The sequence below is a fragment of the Pseudorca crassidens genome, chromosome 16, assembly GCF_039906515.1.
Source record: "Pseudorca crassidens isolate mPseCra1 chromosome 16, mPseCra1.hap1, whole genome shotgun sequence".
Lineage (NCBI taxonomy): Eukaryota > Metazoa > Chordata > Mammalia > Artiodactyla > Delphinidae > Pseudorca > Pseudorca crassidens.
Genome location: NC_090311.1, coordinates 12,432,205 through 12,456,519, shown reverse-complemented (window position 1 = coordinate 12,456,519; position 24,315 = coordinate 12,432,205).

The window sequence follows — 24,315 nt, the reverse complement described above, 5'->3', positions numbered from 1 at the left end:
ACACGCATGCACATACACACATATATATGCAGGATTTCTACCAGGATAACAAACATTTGAGAAACTTAAAAGTTACATACAATCTTTAGTAGTAGTATTAAGTCATCACTGAAATGTAAATTTAACCTGGACCAAGTTGGGGAAGGCAGGAAGGAGACTTTGTAGCCTCCCTCCTTTGAAGCTATCTCCTCCCTTCACATTTTCTTTCCTTTTCCCAGAGGATGGAGCTTCATTGTCCGTCTCTCATAAGCCTTTGTACTTTGTCTTCTGTCTGCAGATATTCCAGTTGGGCTGGAAAGAAGTAAAATGATTCTACTCTCCAAATTTAAGTGATTCACTCATACAGGGAGAAAAAGTCAACATTGGAACAAAAGCAATCCAATTTTATGCAACTGTATTTATTCTAAACCCACGTGTTCTGGGTTATAATCACTTTAGTTAAAGCAAGTATTATATTTTTGAAAAACGCAAAATAAAATACAATCTGTGCCTGCCTAATCCCTTACCCAGTGATTTTTCTCATCATGTTCACCAACAGGGTTATATATACCCAAGAGCAGAGGCACTCTTTTGCTTCAAAATATCTTTAACAGTGGCACAGTGGTTAAGAATCCGCCTGCCAATGCAGGGGACATGGTTCTTGCCCTGGGCCGGGAAGATCCCACATGCTGCGGAGCAACTAAGCCCATGCGCCACAGTAACTGAACCTGCGCTCTAGAGCCCGTGAGCCACAACTACCGAGCCAGCGAGCTGCAACTACTGAAGCCCGCGTGCCTAGAGCCCGTGCTCTGCAAAAAGAGAAGCCACTGCAATGAGAAGCCCGCGCACCACAACGAAGAGTATCCCCCACTCGCCGCAACTAGAGAAAGCCCGCATGCAGCAACGAAGACCCAATGCAGCCAAGAATAAAATAAACAATTTTTTTTAAAAAAAGAATACTTTAAAAAAATATCTTTAACAGAGGAAATTGTGGTAACATAGTTGAAAAGGATTCGGGATGCAGTTAGGCCTATAACTAGACCCATCACTCTAGTCAATATCATTGATTATATAATACTAAAAATAGTAACATGACAAACTTATCAACAACTAGAGGCCATGTAAATGTCAGTATTTGAAAGTTCAATATTGGGGTACCCTCCAGAGAAGAAAGTTGATCATTTGCCAAGCTCCTGATAAAATCTGGTAAGGGTTTCAGTGCTGTGAGCTTTTGCAAGATGGAAAGAAAGTGAACATCTCAGAATAAAATAGCCCATTTTAGATCTCTATTCTCTCTGGTCCTCATTGGAGTTAAGGCTAGGGTGCCTCTCAGCTAGGACATCCCAATTAAACCATACTAATGTTCAGACTTTCCTTTATTAATAGTGCTCCAGAAACCTGAGAGATCATGAATAAACAAAAAACTTTTAGGACAAATAAAGGAAAGATAGTACCTCACATAGTAAATAACAAACTATGGGATTGTATTACCTCCCCTACCCACAAAGTCTTCAATAGCCCAACAAACAAAGACCAGAGCCTTTAGCATGGCATTTCCAATCACATGCCCCCCTCTTCTGATCCGCCCTGTTTTTTTTTTTTTTTTTTTTGTCTGTCTCCCCACCTCTGTCTCAATCCCTATATTCAGGCCACACTAGACTGTTGGACACAGACATGTCCTCACCATCCAACATCTCTCTTGGGGTTTATTCCCTTTCTCTAGATACTGGTTGCTTCATCCCCACACAACTTACATTCTTCACATCCTAAGGTGCCCAACACAAAGATTACCCTGTCTTCAAAGCCTTTTCCCTTTCATGATATTTCTGTCCTTTATTACATTCTACCTTTGAAATTCTGAAAGTGTTTCCTCTGGAGCCTCCACCAGCCATGATGTAAACTCTTTACAGGCAAAGGGCCAATGTCTTGAAGCATTCTTGTACCTACATTACAACATGCCTGAACCCAGCAGATACCAAATAAATGTCCCTTTTGATTGAATGGATAAAAATAGCCCCCATTTACTGAGGGCATTTTACATGCCAGGCACTGTGCTAATTACTTCACACACATCATCCCATTTGATCCCCTCAAAACTATTGCGTTGTTTTTGGCTGTGCCACAGGGCTTGTGGGATCTTAGCTCCCCAACCAGGGATCGAACCCATGCCCTCGGCAGTGAAAGCGTGGAGTCCTAACCACTGGACTGCCAGGAAATTCCCCTCAAAACGATTATTACATTCATTTTACAAATGAGGAAAGTGGTACTTCAAGGCTAAGTAACTAACCATAATGGCACAACTAATAAGCAGTGGGGCTGGAATCTCAACTTAGATTTGCCTGACTCTGGAAGCAAACACTCCACTACTGTACTTTACTGCCTCTGAATCCATGACAGATGCACTGAAAAATACAAGTAGGTTCTGATGGGGTTGAATAAATAAAGGGAACCCCTCCCCCACTGTGGTTTATTACAGGAAGCTCTAATAAATTTGGTTACAACTCTACCTTTATTGTGTTTAAGCTAAACAGATCCTTAGGAACTTCCCTGGTGGTGCAGTGATTAAGAATCTGCCTGCCAATGCAAGGGACATGGGTTCGAGCCCTGGTCAGGGAAGATCCCACATGCCGGCGGAGCAACTAAGCCCGTGCACCACAACTACAGGGCCTGCGCTCTAGAGCCCGTGTGCCACAACTACTGAGCCCGCGCACCTAGAGCCTGTGCTCCGCAACAAGAGAAGCCACTGCAGTGAGAAGCCCGCGCACCGCAACGAAGAGCAGCCCCCACTCTCCGTAACTAGAGAAAGCCTGAGTGCAGCAACAAAGACCCAATGCAGCCAAAAATAAAAATAAATAAAAATTTAAAAATAAATAAACAGATCTTTATGCCTCACCCAAATGTCCCTTGCTTATATCCCATGTAGGAGACAAGACCTTGGGCTGTATGAACTTCAGGAGGTGGTATTATGCTTTATGATGACAATAGGCAACAGGACGTAGAGAACAGAAGACAGAGACAACAGAGGTGAAGACTGCAGTTAGGAGTCTGAGAAAACTGCTTAAGGGCTCTGAAGATTTTATGACAGCCAAGTGCATGCTGCTACATGGCAATTAGCCCAAACTTATGAGAAACCACTAGAGGTCATCTTTTTAATTACTAGGGAGGAGAGAGCAGTTTTTGAAACTTAAGTCCAGACAATAACAGAACAGATCCTCCCCCAGACATGAGTTTTTTCTTCTAAGCCTGCCCTGTGTGTGTTGCAAGAGCCAGGCACCCCCTGGCTTCTCAGACTGAGCCAACTCAGTGTGGCAGGCTGGCCACCTACGGGAGAGGAGAGCCCGTGACAGGCAGTGTGAGAACGGACACGGCCTCACATACGAACACAAAGAAAACCCCATATGCTTCCATTAGACGACTTTGGGAAAATGCTTTTTTTCATCTCATACTCCAGACATACTAATTATTGCTTCCAGCTCTGTCACACACACACTACTCGTTTTTTAACTCTTCAGTTCAGCTTTGCCCAAACACAGAGTGGAGGCTTCAATGCTATTATTCTGACCCGAAATCATCTTTCTTTAGTTGGACTTTTCTTCTCGCCCCATCAAGAATCAAAAGGGAGGGACTCCCCTGGTGGTCCAGTGCTTAAGACTCCACCCTTCCACTGCAGTGGGGGCGCGGGTTCAATCCCTGGTTGGGGAACTAAGATCCCGCACGCCACGCTGTGCTGCCAAAAAAACTCAGAAGGGAGCCCCAGACGGCCTTGTGTTCTCTAAGCCAGAGTCATCTCCGAAGTAGCATGCAGGGCATACATCTTGCACCTGTCTCATTTTAATCTGGGCCCCATTGTGGGTCGCCACTCTTGGGCCTGGATACCTAGGCCACCTCTGGGCTTTCTCTAGTCAACCTTGTGTGAGAGCTCTTGACCGTGCTCTTAGCTCTGGAAGGGTGAGAAGGCACAGAAACTTGCTAGAAAGAAAACTTACTGTTAGACGATCTCACACACACGTGGAGTTCAGAGGATGGGGTAAGGCAGCCCGTTATTTTTCTCACTTGTCATCTATCAGGCCATACTTATTTCGCGCAGACTCTGGACAGGTCCCAGGGAATCACTAGATACCAGTGGTGATCCTTGCTGGCAAGGTCTCAGAGTGGAACATCTACAAGTCATATACACTTTCCTTTTACAGTGTAGATTCCTGCTAATTACATAATTTTGTAAGCAGACTAACAAAGTCTTGTCTTTTCTCTACCTTCAACGATCCAGAAGTTAGGCTATCTCCCCAGGAAAGGAGTGGGTAACCCCCCAGAGTAACATGAGGAGTTGGGGTGTGGTAGGAAACTTCCCTGCCACACAAGAAAAGGGAATGATAAAACCTGCTAATTCAACAGTTATTTGTGATTCATCTATATGTGACAAGTCCTGGACAAGGTACATTGAGTGAAAGATGAGTATGACACACTCCCTGCCCTCACAGAGCTCACAGTCTGGGGCAGAATTTTCTAGAAACAGAGTCAGCTAGCAGAAGGAACTATGAAAATAATCTCAGGATGCTGCTACTCTAAAAAACCCAATGTTAAAACTGAAAAGCCCTGTGGCTTTAGTAAATTAGCAATCTCTGGGAGTCTTGATTTCTAATTCTTTTCAGACTTACATATTTCATTAGAGCTGTTTCTCTAATTTCTTTTTCCTTTTTTTTTTTCATAATGGTTTATACATGAATTACCCACTCAGCTAGAAATAAGGAAATAATACCGTGAGTTAGCAGTCAGGGTATTAAGAATAAAGAATATTAAGAATATTGATGGGCACATTTGCATCAATCCTGGCTGGTCTATTCCTACACCTGTCTCTGGACAAGTTTCTTCAGTATCAAACACTTAAAGAAATAAACACAAACGTTGTTTTCAAACACAAAGCTTCCCACCTCCAACACACATTGAAAAGGTGATCAATATGTTAAAATAAAACATAAAAGTATTCTCTAAGCCAATCTTCCATCATAGCAAGCCAAATGTTAATCTGCTTGCTCTTGGCTGGAGTGGGGCAGGTGCCCTCAATCCTTCCTGTTCTCTTTTAACCTCTTCTAGGCCCAGAATGTGAAGCCTTCCAGTTCCCTCAGAGAAGAGCTGCCTGATGTGGTCTCCCCCTGCCCGGTCTTTAACCTGCTCCCAGAAGTTCTAAAGCCCTGCACCTAGAGCCTGGAAAGAAAGGAGGACCTTCAGTCTTTGCTTCTAAACTGAATATGCACAACGTTACTAGATGAAAGGAGACTTTTTAAAGGACTCTAGGTTTTAAAGGACTTCACCACTGATAAACCTTGTGCATCAGTTAGAGCTCTTCCTTGCAAACAACAGAACCCACGCTGGTTGGTTTAAGTAGAAGAGAATGGCAGCTCAGCCCTGTAACTGCCGAGAGGACTGGGAGATCAGCCTCAAGACGCAGCTTCCAAAACCATCCTTGATGAAGAAATCTCCACCCCACATGCAAAGATGCTGTCAGTGCTGTCACCTCCACCAATGCCATTTTGCATCAGGAACTCAATCTTGCAGCCATCACCATTCCCCAAAGCCAGGCACCTCTGCGGCCACTGTGTCCAACAAAATGGGGCCCCCATTTCCTTAGGTGTCCTCAGGTCTCGCATTTCTTTTTTTTTTTTTTTAATATTTATTTATTTATTTGGCTGCTCCGGGTCTTAGTTGCAGCACGTGGGATCCTCGTTTCAGGATGCAGGATCTTTTAGTTGAGGCATGCGGGCTCCAGTTCCCCCGCCAGGGATTGCTTCCCCTGCATTGCGAGCACAGAGTCTGAGCCACTGGACCATGAGGGAGGTCCAGGTCCCTCATTTCTAAATGAAAGTTTCACTCAGGTGTATCTGAGGGGCAGAGCCTGGATCCCATACCTGAGTTCTAATTGCAAAATATGCTGGGAGTTTGGGTTCTGACTTCCACTTTGATGGAAGATGATGAGGAATTTCCCCAAACAAGAGCAGATGACAACCAGCCATGAGTTATAACAAATGTTCACTCTACCCTATTATCAGTCTTCAACATCAATTTTAAAGACCAAAAGCTGCGGCTTGCCTGGTGGCGCAGTGGTTGAGAGTCCGCCTGCCGATGCAGGGGACACGGGTTCGTGCCCCGGTCCGGGAAGATCCCACATGCCGCGGAGCGGCTGGGCCTGTGAGCCATGGCCGCTGAGCCTGCGCATCCAGAGCCTGTGCCCCGCAACGGGAGAGGTCACAACAGTGAGAGGCCCGCGTACCGCAAAAAAAAAAAAAAAAAAAAGACCAAAAGCTCTGAGGAGACCCATACGCTCTCTTAATTTGCTACCCTGCTTCTCCATCATTTTGAATGAAAATGTCAGATTAAGACGAGAGAATTAAGGATGTAAAAGTATTATGTACATTTTAGAGCATATTAATTTAATTTACCCTAATATATGTAATAACTGTGCCCCACTTTATGAGAAAAACTCCCCCCAAAAAACAGCTTCCAAAGATATAAGAAATATGGCAACACCTTATACCAGGGTTTCTCACCCTCGGCACTAGTGACATTTTGGACAGGATAAATCCTGTGTCGTGGGAGGTCGTCCTTTACATTATGAGATGTTTAGCAGCATCCCAGGCCTCTTCCCTCCAGATGCCAGTTGTACACACACCTAGTTGCAACAACCAACAATGTTTCTAGCATTACCAAATATCCCCTGTGGTGGGGATAGGAGACAAAATCACCCCTGGCTGCGAAGCAGTGCCCTACACCAATACAGCACTTTTAAAATTCCCAAAGTACTCTGCTTGGGAGTGCTACCAGCCTTCATAGTTGGCGCTCTTCAGACAGCAAGACCCCAGAGCTGTGTCTCAAAAACACTGCATTTTCTCAGATTGTCCTCTTACTGCTTCTTAAAATAGCAACAGGGCAAACGGAGAAAGATGACGTTTAAGACAAAAAGAAATCGCTACGATAAGCACAAGTTGATTGCCAACAGCAGGACAGAAATGGTCACAAAGTCCAAATAAGGAAGAGCATACAGCTCTCGGGCTTGGGTAACGGCGCCGCCACTACTAAGCGTGAGTTGTCCTATTCGCAGAAGAATCCCAGTTTTGGAAAATACAAGAAGTTCATAATAATGCCCATCTCTGAAGAACGCTGAGAAGATCCAATACGTGTGAACAAGCTGGCACACAGCTGGCTCACAGGAATGGGGGCTACTTTGGGGGAACCCTTTGTCCTGCCTTATGTCACCACCTTTTGTCAAGAGGTTTCTGGCGTGCAATTCCAACACTTTCACTTGAATGTTACTCTGGAAGATAGTCTTTGCAATGAGAAGAATTAGCTAGTTTTTAGTCTAAAGGCTTTCCTTCATTTCATCCTTGTTTACTAAGCATACAAAGCCCAGGGTGAGACATTGCAAGAAGAATCAGAGACCCCAAGAAAAGGACAACATTGTCTAGAATTTTGCAGTCTAGTAAGAGAGACGTCTACAAAAATCACTATGCTGTATGATCATGATAAATGCTACTACCACCACCTGCTGTGAAAGGGGGACATGAACACTCACTGGGAAATTTACTAATTGCTTTAGTGAATTAGAACTGTGTTTACCCTTATAGATCATATTTATTTTAACGCACAAGAGTCTTCAAAGTGTTCACAACATTTGTTACTCAATCATATCAACATTGCACAGGTTGCTTAAACCTGTCCCCTTTCTTATGTTTATGTCAAACATACACAACAACTTAGGGCCCATTATGAATAAGTGTTCAGGTGGCAGGAAATGAACAAGAAGTGAGTGTTCACTGTGTCTTTCTAATTACCAAAATGTTCTTCAGGCTGAAGCTTTGTGTCGGGAATCCATCCCCCTTCTTTCCCCAGCCACTGCTCAGCATCATTTCTTCCCAGGGGAGGTGCTCCCAGTAACCCCCGCGTCCCTAGCAGGCCCTGGTGTGGAGCACCTGGGTGAGGGTGCTGCATGGCACAGCTCCTTCCTCCTCCCTTTGATCGTGTATGTCTTTGAAATGTATGTCTTTTTTTTGTGTGTGTGTGTGGTATGCGGGCCTCTCACTGTTGTGGCCTCTCCCATTGCAGAGCACAGGCTCCGGATGCGCAGGCTCAGCGGCCATGGCTCACGGGCCCAGCTGCTCCGCGGCATGTGGGATCTTCCCGGACTGGGGCACGAACCCGTGTCCCCTGCCTCGGCAGGCGGACTCAACCACTGCGCCACCAGGGAAGCCCAAATGTATGTCTTTAACAATATCCCAAGAGGTCCAGGACTGATGCTGCCAGGGCTGCCTATTTTTGATGTGATTATCCAGGGCTGGGGGGAGGTCCAGGCTGGCTGAGTTGCTGGACCTGAACTCTCTGAGACAGTCTAGGGCAGCTGTAGTACCTGCCCTTCACTTATCTAGGGTCTCTTGCCACAGGCAGTCTCACTGCAACCATCCCTGGACTTCACTCAATTCCTGAAGATCCAGGACACAGTCAGGCCACCTTCTTTAGTGACACTCTGTACAAACACCCCCTTAAAAGACATAAGGCTTGACCAACCTGCCCAAGTCAGGATCTCAGCCCATTTTATTTTTCAACTTTTGATTGGACTCTTACCAATAGCCAGACATTAGCAGCATGGATGGCATACCTAACCTTAGTCTATTAGAAGTAGAAAATATATACAAGTGCATAGATAGATAGGTAGATAAATGATAGATAGATAGATAAACATGGAGACCAAAACAAAACACTTGAAAGCCACTTCTGTTACATTCTTTTCCTAAGGCAGGGACAAGACAATTTGCTTTCCCATTTTGCTTCCTATCCCGTTTCGTTATTGACTAGAAATGGCTTTTATGGATGGTAAGAATCACCTTGCATGTGCATTGTGCCATTTAGCGGTGAAGGGCTCTTTGTGGTCACATTTACATGGAAACCATGACCTTATGGAAGCCCCTCATTTGGGTTTCCATTAATATATGTCTCCTGACAAAGCACAGTGATGAGCCAGACTGCACCTCATTACGTCCACCTCCGAATTATTATGTACACATAGCTAAGTTCATTCTGGTGTTGCTATCTAACGTGACGGCCCCTTCCTGGTTTTTTTTTAGACAAAGCACAGAACTGCTATGGTCCTCGCAGTGTTTTTCAAGTTTTTCAAGCATTGTTCACGTGTCTGTGTGTGTGTGCGCACACACACACACACACACAGCTATTAGGGATGGCAGTCTGGCAGTTAGAATGTCTAGGATGAGTGTGTCTTCCCTGTGTTTTATCTTAGCAAGTGGGTCCCTGTCACCAGGGAAACAGCCCTGGCTTTCATCTGTGAGGACATCGTGAGCAGTGTCTCAGCAAAGGGGGAAGAACAGAAATGTATTATTCTCCTCCCAAAGACTACCTTCATCAGAATCAACTCTGGCCCTTATTAAAAATGCAGACTGAGGGAATTCCCCGGTTACCCAGTGGTTAGGACTCAGCACTTTCACTGCCGTGGGCCAGGGTTTGATCCCTGGTCGGGGAACTAAGATCCCGCAAGCCCGGAGGCAGGGCCAAAACACAAATAAAAAATGCAGATTGACGGACCAAAAGACAGACCCATTAAATCAGAATTGCTGACGGTGAGACCTGGGAAAAAGAAGCTATCACAAGTGCTGCGGGTTCTTCTGATGCACACTCAAGTGTGAGAACCACTGTCCTACAATCTGCCATGCGTAATCCTGGCTCCCTAGTTCCCCAAAGGTGACTGGGATGCCAGCCGGGGGCACGAAGCGGCTGCCGAATGCAGCCTGTTTTCCTGCCACAGAAGCCCAGCCGTGGGTTTCAGCCCTCACGCTCTCCTTACATGAAAGACACTGGGAGACAATTGTATTGTACTAGCTCGGTGGTTTCTCTATATCACATCTTTTTCAAGTTACTTTTTTTTTTTTTTTTTTTGCGGTACGCGGGCCTCTCACTGTTGTGGCCTCTCCCGTTGCGGAGCACAGGCTCCAGACGCGCAGGCTCAGCAGCCATGGCTCACGGGCCCAGCCGCTCCGCAGCACGTGGGATCTTCCCGGACCGGGGCACGAACCCGTGTCCCCTGCATCGGCAGGCGGACTCCCAACCACTGCGCCACCAGGGAAGCCCCTCAAGTTACTTTTAATGACATAAGTAGCATCTGAACACATTCTCCTGTTTAACAGACATAAAACAGAGAAGCCTAAAACCCCACTCTCTCCCTCAGAGGTTACACGTGTCCTTTCTCTGTGTGTTTACATGCATATATCTGCACCCGGAGAAAAGTACTGATGGACATTTAGGTTGTTTGCCACTTTTTGTTATTACAAACCTCACTATAATAAAGATAATAAAGATGTTCCAGATGTCGGTCAAAGAGTACAAACTTCCAGCTATAAGATGAATAAATTCTGGGTGTCTGATGTACGGCATGGTGATTATAGTTAATAATACTGTATTATATACTTGACAGTTGATAAGAGCCTACATCTTAAATTTGTTCTCACCACAAAAAAGAAAGGGTAATTATGTGACGTGATGGAGGTGTTAGCTAACACTATAGTGGTAATCATTTTGTGATATATATCAAATCAACTAGTTGTGCACCTTAAACTTACACAGGGCTATATGTCAACTATATCTCAATGATGCTGGAAAAAAGATTCCATATACTTATATTTGGGTTGAGAGTAAAGCATATTGTGAGTGATGATGTTTTCTAGCTGACCAACATATTCTCATATTGCTCTATATTCATTAGTTATTTTGCAAAAACTCAAGATTCACATTCAGAGAAATTAAAATAAAATAAACATGTTCCCGAATGCCTTCTTAGGGAGATTTCTCCAAGGGGCCATTCAGCAAAGGAAAATTTAGAAGTCACAAGGTGTGACCCAATTTAAACTTATTAGCACTGCAGGGGACTCTCTTCTGCTTCATGAATTATAACAGCTTATTAACTACAGCACGAGTTCTTACAATGGCCAGGTGAGGGTGGAAAGGGAATGCAGCATTTTCCATGGATGTTGGGAAAACCCCCAAACACCCCAACCTGGTTTTTCCTGCATGTTCCCCTTCCTACAGCCCATCGCCAATCAGGGCCTCACGATGGCCGCTGGGAAGGACAAATTCTCCTGGGGCAGGGGTGTGGTTGGGGGAACACTGGCTCAGCCGGCAGGAGCTGTGTAAAGTGCACGCGTCGGCCTAAGTAAGGTACTGCTTTCCACTTGGCTCTGGGCTCAGCAGAGGGATCTCTACTTTAATATGTTGTTGAAATGAGGCACCCGTGGGGTACATCACTGAAGCTCATAACCCCATGACGAATAATGTCTGAGGCCAAAATCTAAGCCAGTGGAGCTCTGGACCAGGTGGAGTCCAAAGGACAGGCTGGGATCGTCACCAGCCAGGATTTTGTAGGAGCGAGCTGAGATGAGGAGAAGCAGACAGCTTGAAGAGGTATAAGAGGAAGGCAAGCCTCATGCTCCTGGACCATGACTCAGGACACCGGCTGCAAATCCCACACGGAAAGTAACTACCGGAGTCACCCAGAGCAAGCCCTACCCAACTCGGGATCTCTGTGTCCTCATCGGTAGAGCAGGTTGGGGAAGGAGAACTAGACAATCCCAAAGGTCTCCACAAGCTCTGATAGTCCAGGAGCCCAAGTCTGTGGTCCTGAGAGAGTCACGTCAACTATCCACACGCCTGGATGCCATCACTCACTTGTCTGCACACACCTGGATGACATTATCTGTCCACACATCTGGATGACACCACTTGTCGCTGGTTCCTCCTTAATGAAAGACGGTCTACCTTCTAGCCAATGCACCTGGACATCCTTTCACAGCTTCACTTTTGTTTTTCTCTCCACACACTGGCCTTCTTACAAATCTAGGAAATAACCTTAGGCCCCTGGAGTCGAACTTCCCTGAGGGAAGATTCTCTGAAGGAAATAATTTAGTCCATGTGTACCCCTCACAACATTTCAGCTCTCAAGACATGAGCAGCATGAGGAAAGTCAGCCTGTGTAATTGCTGCAGGCTTCAGAGTTTAGTTAAGTTGCATTTTGTTTGATTCTCATGATTCACCAGATCCAATCAAAAGAACTACATATTCAGGGCCTTCCCTGGTGGCGCAGCGGTTAAGAATCCGCCTGCCAATGCAGGGGACATGGGTTCGAGCCCTGGAGGATCCCACATGCCATGGAGCAGCTAAGCCCGTGCGCCACAACTGCTGAGCCTGTACCCTGGAGCCCGTGAGCCACAACTACTGAGCCCACGAGCCACAACTACTGAAGCCCACGAGCCGCAACTACTGAAACCCACGCGCCTGGAGCCCATGCTCCGCAACAGGAGAGGCCACCGCGGTAAGAGGCCCACGCGCTGCACTGAAGACTAGCCCCCGCTCGCCGCGACTAGACAAAGCCTGAGCGCAGCAACAAGAACCCAATGCAGCCAAAATAAATAAATAAATAAATAAATAAATAAATAAAATTATTTTAAAAAAAGAAAAAGAAAAAGAATTACGTATTCATTCTCACTCTTCATGTGTTTTCCGGCCGTGTGAAGTCTCTGCTGGTTACGATGATGCTTTTTCATGCAAGATTTTTTAACAATCGTAGTAGTCTGTCTACTGTTCTCCCAGCTACTTCCCTCTCATATCACAAGTTTCAAAAACACACTTAAGGGATATCCTGGGCCTTTTTCCCTTAAATCAAACCCACAAAATTAAACATAGTTGGAGAGGTCCCTGCGATATTTCTTATGCAAGTCTCCTCATTACCAAAAAACAGAAAACACACAGGACACAAGGCAATAAGGTGTTTTCCTAGAAACTGTCCTGTCATAAATCAAATGCTCAAGCAGTTGACAATCCTGGGAAAATATTAGGACTTGAGACTTTCTTGCTTTCATTTCTTCGTTTTATTTTTTTCAGTTCTCTTTACTGATCTGTCAGACATGGGCTTAAATATTTTAGAGGCTTTTGCTGCTCAAAGTATGGTCCATGGACCAGCAGTAGCAGCATCACTTGGGATTTGTTAGAATTAGAATCTCAGGCCCCGCCCCAGACCTCCCGAATCAGACCTGCTTTTTTTTTTTTTTTTTTTTTTTTGCGGTACGCAGGCCTCTCACTGTTGTGGCCTCTCCCGTTGCGGAGCACAGGCTCCGGACGCGCAGGCTCAGCGGCCATGGCTCACGGGCCCAGCTGCTCTGTGGCATGTGGGATCTTCCCGGACCGGGGCACGAACCCGTGTCCCCTGCATCGGCAGGCGGACTCAACCACTGCGCCACCAGGGAAGCCCCAGAATTGCATTTTAACAAGATCCCAGGTGATCGGTGTGCACGTTTCAGTTTAAGAAGCACTGTGCTAGTTAGTAGCTTCTCCATCTTGCCTTCAGTTGGGTTCTCAGAATCACATCCCTCATTCTGCATCTGCGCAGATACACCAGTACCATTTAGGAAAACCCCTCTATGTAGCTCAGGTCAATAATCAGGCCCTGAAGAGACCCGAACTGTTTAGAGTTTCCCCTGGCTTTGTCCTGATCTTTTGGTCTCACCCCGCTGCAGATCCCACGCAGCATTTTGTGTCTCACTGCTGAGGGCACCATGTCCCTGGGTCACCGGCTCCACTCAACCAAGCTCTGGTACCGCAAAATCCATCCAGGGTACCCAGGTGCTTCCCAAGGAGCCCAGGAAAAATGACAAACATGGAACTCAGGGTAAAAGGGGTTTTTACAGGTGAGGAGACTGAGGCCAAGCTGAAGGACAGGCCAAGGTCACCCAGCCACTCAGTAGCACAGCGAGGCCATGCCCCAGCTCTCTGGAACTCACACTCAGTGCTTTTTCCTCTGGGTGGAGGGTGTTCTCATGACACTAATGACCACCTGAAAGAGGAACCAATTCATCTGGTTTTCCAGAACTTTCTGATCTGTCTCTTCATTCAAAATTGAAAACCACGCTGGCTGTGCAGACACAATAATAAAAATAGAGAAAACGAGCTGTGCTCAGAGGCCAAGTTTGTTCACTCCCAACGCATTGCCTTTGCCTGGGCTGTGCCCTGCTCCCCCCCTACCCCACCCCATAAGTAAGGGCATCCTCAACCATGTTTATCTTTTAAAATCCTGTTTATTTTATAAAACCAAGAAAAAATGGACCACTTCTCCCCATTTCAAGCCCACCCCGGCCTCTTCCTCTCCCCAACTCCTCCAGCTCTGGCCGCCCCTCCAGTTCTGGCTGCCCCTCCAGTTCTGGCTCCCGCTCTCACTTGAACGCTCTGCTTTCTCCTTCCCCTGGGTTTCATTTGTTGGGCTGATTGCCCCTGTGAGACCAGCCAGGGATGATGATTCATCCTTCTGCTCCCCACAGCATTTGGTAGGTTCTGGTTAAGTTACATCCAGATGAAGGAGACTGACAACTTCCCAAATCAGTTGAAGCAGGAGCAGACCGTTAAGACACGATGTTAGTTCCAGCCAGTGGGGATGAGACAAGAAAAAAGTTTTCCCTGGAGATAGAGTGAGACAGGATCTTGTCGGCTTTATAAATTCAACCTTTGCCTTTTTCCTTCGATTCCTCGAAGGCAGAGCATTTATCTTACAGGAGAAAGAATTGATTTGTACAATGTCTGTTCACCTTCCTTTTTTTTTTTTTTTCACTGAAAATGGCCTTTGAGCTGAAACAGACACTACTGGGGAAGAGTCCGACCTAGAGCAGAGAGCAGGTGGGCTTTGCTTTCCCTGAGACATTTAAAAAGAAACTAGAGAAAGCCTGCCTGCAGCAACGAAGACCAATGCAGCCAAAAATAAATAAAGTTAATTAATTAATTTTTTACAAAAAGTCCCTCATTTAATTCCTTCATAAATTGAAAGGATAACTGCTCTCATTCTGTACAGTTTGGGGTTAAAAGTGTAGATTATGGAGCCAGACTGCTGAGGTCAAATAGAGGCTCCACTACAGACCAGATATGTGACTATGGGCTGTTACTTAATTTCTAGGTGGCCTCAGTTTTCCTGTCTCTAAAATGGACACAGTAATTTTTGTACCCATCTCAGAAGATTGAATGACTAAAGTGCTTAGAATAGCACCTGGCACAGAGTAAGCACTCAGTAAATATTAGCTCCGACTATCCACAGTTTACAGATGAAGAGTGCGAGAGGGGCAGAAACTCAAAGCTTGGTTTCTAAAATTCTCCCCATCTTCCCTTAAGAGCCCAGCCCATCTGCTCAAGGCCAGATCCACCCAGCTGGAGCATCTCAGTGCCAGTGTCAGCCACCTGCCCAAACAGTCAGCCACCTCCGTCTAATTCAATCCACGCATAACTCCTTCTACTATCATGGGATTCTTTTAAAAATATTAACTAGATGTATTTTTATTTCCTGAAGCCTTGGTGCTTTTTAGCACACAATCAAGAAATAAAGCCTCAGGGGTGAAGAGCAATGTAATTATGACAAAGAGTAAACCAGTATTTAAAGGCTAATTTTGACGTGTACCTTGAGCAACAAAAATCAGAATAATGTAAGCAGGTTGAGAGCGTGGATGAAAGCACACTGATTCTAGACCACAGTGGGAAATACGCTCAAGTTCAGGTGAAAACACTGCCTGGAAACATAATATGCTTTTCTTTTCTGTGGTTAAATAAAAATCTAATTAAGTCATAGAACGTGCCCTGGAGAGCTCCAACGATGCCATGATGTGACTTAATAAAGAGGAAAATGTGTAAGTATGGTGGGCACACACGGATTCAAGCCATCAAGACATGGCGTTGCTGGGATTAACATAAAACTGGTATCGAGCACATTCTACACATTTTAAGACTATTGCCAAACTGTGTAAAAAGACCAATGCTTCTGGGACTTCTCTGGTGGTGCAGTGGCTAGGAATCTGCCTGCCAATGCAGGGGACACTTGTTCAAGCCCTGGTCCGGGAAGATCCCACATGCCGCGGAGCAACTAAGCACGCACACCGCAGCTGGCCACAACTAGAAAAAGCCCGCGCACAGCAACGAAGACCCAATGCAGCCAAGAAACAATTTTAAAAATTAAAAAAAAACCAATGCTTCCTAAACAATTTAAAATACCAGAAGCACAAACACTCATTTTCAAATGAGGTCAGATCTCAGTTTTGTTTCTTCCCACTCAAAGATAAGGGAACACAAATGTGGAGTGGCATATTAGTTTCCAAGGGCCCCAGTTCTAGGGTAGAGAATCTTTTCCTCAGGCTGGTGGCAATTTCAGAGAAAAAGGTGGGAGGGGGGTTTTCTGGCTGCAAGCCCAGCCTGACTCACTGTGAGGGGTAGTTACCAAGAAAATGAACACCTGTTAGACAACATTAATAATAATTATGAGGACGATGATGACGATTAGTGGAAGAATGGGGTGTGAGTTAAAGGAGATGGTTGTCCCATGATCTCACTTATTTACTTAACACTCAGTCTGACCAGGAAGAAACACAGTGGGAAAAGTAGTGTTTATATGATAAAAAGAAGGCACATCTAGGAGGAAAAGTTCATGGCACTGAGGTCCTTTAGGTTAAAGAAACAAAGTAGCAATCAACAAGGCTTGGGGGAGAGGCTGAGGGTGTTCCGGAGTCCGAGCTCACTCTGCTTGCCACACGACAGGCCAATGTGCCAATAAATCGGAGATGAGGTGTTGAGACAAGGAATATGACTTTATCTGGAAAACCGGCAGACCCAGAAGATGGCAGACTAATGTCTCAGAATAACCATCTTCTGGGGTTTGGATGCCAGTTTCTTTTACAGCACAGAGAGGGGGAGGAGATGAGGAAGTAAAGTAAAAAGGCCATAAGTTTTGCAAATATCCCCTGGAATGGCCAGCCTTGGAGAGGGGATGTGTTCATTTCTTTTTTCTTATAGTCATCCCCAGGTGGAACAGGGTCCGGATGTTTCCCTGAACAGAGGCGCTTTGGTTTAACATTCAGGCAGAGGGGCAGGGTTCCCTGAGGCAGCCCATTATGTATAGACAGTATCCTTTTCGTGAACAAAGCAGCAGAAGGCAAAGGTTAAAGTAAAAGAAACAGATCCAACACCTCCGATTTGCCTCTTCCCTGTTACAAGGGGTCCAAGTAAATACATTTATAAGATTATCTTGGATATGAAGTTTCCTACAAATACACTTGTCATTGACATATATTTATTCATAAGAATATAGCAAGCAGAATTCTTTTATTCAAGACTATTCCTTTTGCATATATTTTCCTTGAATATATTTTTGAATGAGTTAATTTTATTCAATGAATAGATCATCTTAAGGCAATAGTCTTAGGAATATGTTCTTATAAATATATTCATGATTCCTCATGTTTTCGTCTTTTCCTCTGGGGTCTCCAGCTTTCTTCCCTCATCATTAGTCTCTGTTCTTCAGGCTCTGGCTTTGCTAACAGGGAGTGAAGCAAAAACAAACTGAATATTCCTTAAAATACTTCCGTGAAGACAGAAAGAAAATCAGTAAATTAAAACTACCATGTTTTATCTTTTTATTTTAATTTTTCAGTCAGTGTGGTGGATTGACAGGGGCCATTCAGCAAATCGGTTGTCTGTGAATTAACCTGATGGCAGGTCATGTGGAAAAGATACAAAGATGCGAGAAGTTTCAGTCAAGTCCCAATGAACTCACTGTGTTAGTTGGTATCAAGGTCATTAGAAATAAGTTAGTGGTCGACTAATTAAAAAGCTACATAGATTTAGATGACATTATGAATAATAATAATAACCCTTCCCACTGACCATGGTTGACTGAGTCGGAGGTGGCCTGCTGACCCAAGCAAGGCCAATTGGAATTCTTTCCTAAGACTTTTCAAATTGAAATTGAGAAAGGGAAGGAGTCCTCTTAAGATTGAGCCCTTAAGAAGTAAGACAGGGGCTTCCCTGGTGGTGCAGTGGTTGAGAGTCCGCCTGCCGATGCGGGGGACACGGGTTCATGCCGCGGAGCGGCTGGGCCCGTGAGCCATGGCCGCTGAGCCTGCGTGTCGGGAGCCTGTGCTCCGCAGCGGGGAGGCCGCGGCGGTGAGGGGCCCAGAAGAAAGACAGGTGTAGGGGAAGAAAAAATTTGCCTCAACGCTCTTAGGGTCCCTGGCTGGGTCTAAAAATTAAACTGACAAAGATCAACCGGACAAAAACGTACACATTTTACTGAATTTTTACACGTACGTGGGAGACTTCACAAGAGAATGAAGACCCAAAGAAGTGTCCAGAGCAAGAAGCTTTTATACCTTTTAGACAAAGAAACAATAAATTTGTGAACAACTGACAAGAAAAAAGGCTTGGGTTAGGGCTGATGAGCCATGACGACATAGCTAGGAAGATAAGGGGTGGTTTAACAAGGTTTGTTTGTACAGATTTCTCAGCCCCAAATTCCTGTGTCTGGCGATAAGAATGTCTCCTTACTCGTGGTGCAGGGAGGGTACCTTCCACTTGGGAGATTTGTTTGTTTCAGGGAAGAAGAATGAAGGTGGAAGGGGTCAGAGTGACCTTCCTGCTTCTGTCTTTTTTTTTTTTTTTTAATTCCTTCAGCTTAAGATATTCAATATGTCAAAGAGGCATATCTTGGGGTAGTGTGTCCTGAATGAACACCATCACAGGGAATCCTGGGCAAGCCTGTTTCCCACTAAGTGAAATAAGACCCCAACTGAATGGAGCTGAGTGGCAGAGAGTAGCTAAGAACTTGGAGCAAGAGAGAGTCTGACAGTGTCCAAGCACCTGGATCCCACTCTTCCTGAAGCTCAGATGCACCCTGGCCCTGCCCACAGGAGGAAGTGGCTAGTTCCAACCTGAGGGGATGGGTCAGGACATGCTTGGAATGAGACTTGGAAGATGAGAAAGACTGAGAGAGAAAGAAACACAAAGACCTGGAAGATCAGAGTCACCCAACCCAGAAGTGCCAGTGGTGCAGGTGGCTGAGCAGAGTTTGGGCGAAGAGGGTCAGATGTACAGAAAAGGCAGGCTGGGGAGGCAGGGCCAGATCTGGAAGGAACCTGCAAGCCAGGCTAAGGGGTTGGAGCTTTATTCTCCAGGCACTGGGACCCAATGACAGGTCTTAAGTAGGGGCGTGAAGCTCGTTCCAGAGTATGGAGTACGGAGGGAAAATTGAAGGGGGATAGGTAGGACCTGGGGTGCCCACTGGGAGCCTGCTGCAGAGGTACAGGTGAGAGGGGAGGAGAACCCAAGCAGGGCGGGAGAGCCACTAACTCCCACAACCAGCCCTTCAGTCCTTCCCACAACCTAGCGTGGCTGGGGCTGAGGGGGAGGTGCATCAAAGGGGCGGGGACTATGTAGCAACCTTCCGGATTGTTCCACATGTTACCCCGGGGCACCTAGAGCACACATGCCCACGCTTTGCCCATCTTGGGTTCCTCAAATGCTAGGTTTCCTCCAAATACACTTAAGGTAGCAGGTGGAGCTCCATGACCTGATGTTTATTCCATGGCCTCTATCGGGGTCCACAGGGGAAACAGCAGCGCCCAGGAGGGTGTTCCCTCTCTCTCCTGGACATACGAGGTGCTAAGTTATTAATCGCCTCATGATTCTTTTTTTTTTTTTTGCTGTACACGGGCCTCTCACTGTTGTGGCCTCTCCCGTCGCGGAGCACAGGCTCCGGACGCGCAGGCTCAGCGGCCATGGCTCACGGGCCCAGCCACTCTGCAGCATGTGGGATCTTCCCGGACCAGGGCACGAACCCGTGTCCCCTGCATCGGCGGGTGGACTCTCAACCACTGCGCCACCAGGGAAGCCCTGCAATGGTTTTTAAGTGCTGTGTTGCTCATTGTAAAGGTAAGCTTCTTTCAGGACAAAAAGGCAAATTCCCTTTTTGACACAGCAATTCAGGGCCTTCTGTGATGTCAAGAGGTATATCCTTAAAAGCCCCTGTCGCTCAGGACAGGAAGAGACACAGCCGATCGTAGGGACACTGACTCGGTGTCAGCTCCTCTACAAAGAACTCTTCTCCATCCCTGAAGTCTTTCCACTGGGGCCCCTTCAGGATCCCCCCAGCCGGAGTGTCGGTGGGTGTGGCGCAAAAGAACCATGGCAAACTGACCTTCGGAACAAGGGGCTTCCGTGCAGCATGGAGGAGACTTGACTGTCTGCCCTCCCAAAGGATTTGAGCTCTCTCTCCAGAGGATGCTGTTTCAGCTCCCCATTGAAAAGCAAGATGGGATTCCAGTTCTCCAACAGGAACTCGAGACACAGCTCTCCTTACAGCACGCTCAGAGCTGGGCAGGACTCAGCCCCACAGATGCTTCTGGTCCAGCTCCGTAAGAACAGTCCCAGAGGATTAGTGGGGACCCTGCAGCACCGTCAGCCTCAGGGCTGGCCACCAGCTCTGTGCAACAGGCTCACAGCAAGCGCCAGACAGGTTACTCAATGACCCTCCTCCTTTTCATGTGTCCTTCTACATTTGTACCACCCTGTTAAAAATAATCCACCTTCCCCATAAGTACTGTGTTTCTTTGTTTTTGTTTTAATTAATTTATTTATTTTTGGCTGCATGGGGTCTTCATTGCTGCGTGCAGGCTTTCTCTAGTTGCGGTGAGCGGGGGCTACTCTTCATTGCGGTGCGCGGTGCACGGGCTTCTCATTGTGGTGTCTTCTCTTGTTGCGGAGCATGGGCTCTAGGCGCTTGGGCTCCAGTAGTTGTGGCTCGTGGGCTCAGCAGTTGTGGCTCACAGGCTTAGTTGCTCTGCGGCATGTGGGATCTTCGCCAACCAGGGCTCGAACCCATGTCCCCTGCACTGGCAGGAGTCGTCTTAACCACAGCGCCACCAGGGAAGCCCCGCATAAGTACTGTTAATCTCCTCACTAAACAAACAGAATTTGTGCTTAAATAACTGTTTCCTGCAGGGTTTGCAAATTTCTGTTTTGACTCTTGGCTCAGCTTCCTGGAATTGACTGCAAAGTGTGTAGCTGTGGGCCTGCCCTGCCCTAGGGCATCACTTGAGATCCAACTGAGAATCTGAATAGAGAAACTCAAGCCTCTCCCCAGGGAAACACCAAACAGCCATAAGGTACAGAGCACCCAGTGTCATTTTTTTAAATGTTTTTATACACTTAAAAAAATGATAAAAATGAAAGGGAGAGAACAACAGAAAATATTAGCTCCTGAGGGTTGTTTTTAAATCCTCCTCTAATTTTCTCCACTGGAGTTTCATATATGAATTTGGTTTTGTATAGGAAGAAAATTCTGTTTCTCCTTTACTCTCACATGCTGCTTATGCCATGCTCACACTTCCGTGACCAGACGCACGTGGGTATTTTCCCACTCCATGCAATTCTGTGAAGCCAGCTACGCGTCCTACAATTTAACTCCATTCTGACACTGTCTACCTGAAGTTAGCCTCAGATCCCACAGGTTAAAGGCTCAGCCCCACAAGACCGTCCCCACGCTTCAGACGCCAATCATAAGTCCATGTTATCACCTGTGCTTCGGACTGACTGGCTATAAGTCAGAGGTTCCCACCATCCCCACCTTGGGTTTGATCATTTGCTAGAGCAGCTCACAGAACTCAGGGAAACAGTTTACTTACTAGATTACAGGTCTGTTATGAAAGGAACATTATACAGGTCTATTGTAACTCAGGAACAGCCAGACGGGAGACATGAATATGGCAAGGCATGGGGGGAAAGGCTTCGAGCTTCCATGCCCTCTCCAGGCACACCGCCAGCCCACCCCCAGCACCTCCACATATCCCCCAACCGGGGATTTTTACGGAGACTTCATTATGAACACGTGGTAGTTGATTAAATCATTGACTACTGGTGATTAAGTTGATCTCCAGCCCCTTTCCCCTCCCAGGAGGTGGGGCTGAAAGTTTCAGCCCTCTAATCACATAGTTGATTCCCCTGGCAACCAGCCCTCATCTTTAGGGCTTTTCCAAAAGTCATCTCATTAATATGAACTCAAGTGTGATTGAAAGAGAATTGTTATGAATAATAAAAGACACCCATTTTACCTTCATTGCTCTGGAGCTATTTCAGGAAGTGGGAACAAAAGTGAAACACTGTAACAAAAGATGCCCCTATAGCTCTTATCAGTTAGGAAATTACAAGGGTTTTAGGGGTTATGTACCAGGAACCCTGGAGGAAGACCAAAATAAATATACTATGTGCTGGCCAATGGAATGCGGGAAGAATTGTTGAACACCACTTCCAGGTCTGAGCTCTAAAATTCCTCCTTCATGAGGTTTCATTTCCTTTCTGCCAGCTGAATGTAAAGAGGACAAGACCTGAGAAGATTTAAGACCCACATCATGGAAGAAACCTGGGTCCCTAAATAACAGAACAGACCAGACTAAGCCCAGCCACCCACTTCCCAATAACCAGTACGAGACCTCATTGGACTGTGACACGAGCAAGAAGTGAAATTTTACTGTATTAAGCCATTGAGATTGAGGGGGTTTGGGTATCAGTCTACCCCATTTGCCTAGTAAAATAATTTTAAAACTTCCACCCAGAAAGTTTACAAAACAACCTCCATATCTGATGTGCCTTCCACCATATTGACTTATACTGTGCAAATCAAGAATCAACCCCAAAAAGGCAAAGAAACAATTGGATTATTATGTTTCAGTTTCAAGGCCATAGTGACCTTACATTTAGATATTTCCCAGTATCATTACAAATAATGATCATATTTTTTCTCCCATCCCCAGGAGTTTGGGGAGCCATATTAAAAAATAAAATAAAACAAAATTCAACAAGTCACAACCACAGGAAGTTTTGGTGCAAATACCTAAATTTTAGCATGAATTAATACACGTTATGCGCATACTCATAATGTACCTCCATTCAGAGTCCTCCTTATTGGCAGGGGAGGGCTTTCAGCCGGCGCGTTCTCTCCATCCAGCTCCCCTGGGTCCTTTTGTTCAAGGCTGCTCAGTGGTAAGACGTCTCCCTCAACCCCCAGTCTGCACTCACCCAGCACCTTTCTGGCTTGTGCTGTCATCACAGTTAGTGAATGAACGTTGATTGGTACTTTCAGTTTGGTTCATTTTCCTAATTGACCATCTTGACACCTGGCAGCTGAGCAGTTTGTTCTTAACTGCAGGACTTTGTCTCAGCTCCCACCCAAACATTCCCAGAAACTCAAATGCATATTGGGGCTGAGGCCCAGCCTGCTTTTTTCTTGCCGACTCCACCCTCCCCACCCCACCGCCCAACACACACCCTTTCTCTTTTCTTTCTCCTCCGAATCCTACTCTCCTCAAGATCTGGCTGGACCACGGAGTTTCTCCTGAATTTATCAATTGAGCTCCTATTTCTACTAGGTAATGTTGATGCCTTTCGATCATGCTATATAATGGGTATCTTCCTGATCAACAGTTATGTCACAATATCACAATCGTGTACTAGATATGTACCCAATACACATCACATGCATGACATGTACTCAATCCCATTGCGAAAAAAGATGATGGCCGAGGGGAGGGGAAGGACAGCAGGCAGATTCCAGGGGATCTGGCTTGTGTGATGGAAAGAGAAGTGCACTTAGGGGAAGATGATTGTTTCACTTTGGGACATGCTGTGTTTGAGGTGGTGTCACCCAACCAGGTGAAGATTCGCGTGGGTTTATGAACAGGTTTGCTGGGCACTCTCCTGTGCAGATGGAAGATAAAGGCATGGGTGTGGACCCTCTGCCAGCCATGCTGTTATAGGGGCTTCTGTACCCTGGGAGCAATTGGAGCATCTGAGTCGTGGGGATCAGCCAGTTCTGGGCAAAAAAGGAAATGAAGAAGCATTTTGCCATCCAGCAAAGCATGAGGGCGGTCAGCATGTTCTTACCAGGGAAACAAGCTCTGCATCTCACCCTGCTACTCTTTCAGGGAGGAAATACAAGCAGAAAATCGCGGGCCCCAGCTCCCCGTTGGGTCAGAGTGGCCTCACTCAGGCTCTTTTTTCCCCTCCACGGTAAGGATGGAAACATAATTGCCTTCACTCGGCCAGCATGGAAACTCTGTGACAAGCCTCCGATGGGAGGAAACAGGGAGGTCACAACAGAGCCAGCTGCAGGTCAGTGGGGTCTGTGCCTTCTGCCCTCCCTATAGCGAGAAGGAAGCTCTGAGCAATAGGGCCATTGCTCAGAGGGGAGCAGGGGGTTCAGAGCTGGCTTACAAATCAGCCGCACTGAATCAGGGAGCAGAAAAGAATCTCCTGTGGTGACAGCAACTCCCAGGACCAATGCGCTCCCTCTCACTCCTGAGCACCCCCAGGCTTTGGCTGGGTGTGGTAGAGATGGCGGCCCAAAGACACAGTCATCTCTGAACATGCAGCAGGAGATCAGAAAGGGATGGGGCCCACACAAAGGCTTTGGGAACCTGCACAGCCCCCTCAGCCCTCTGC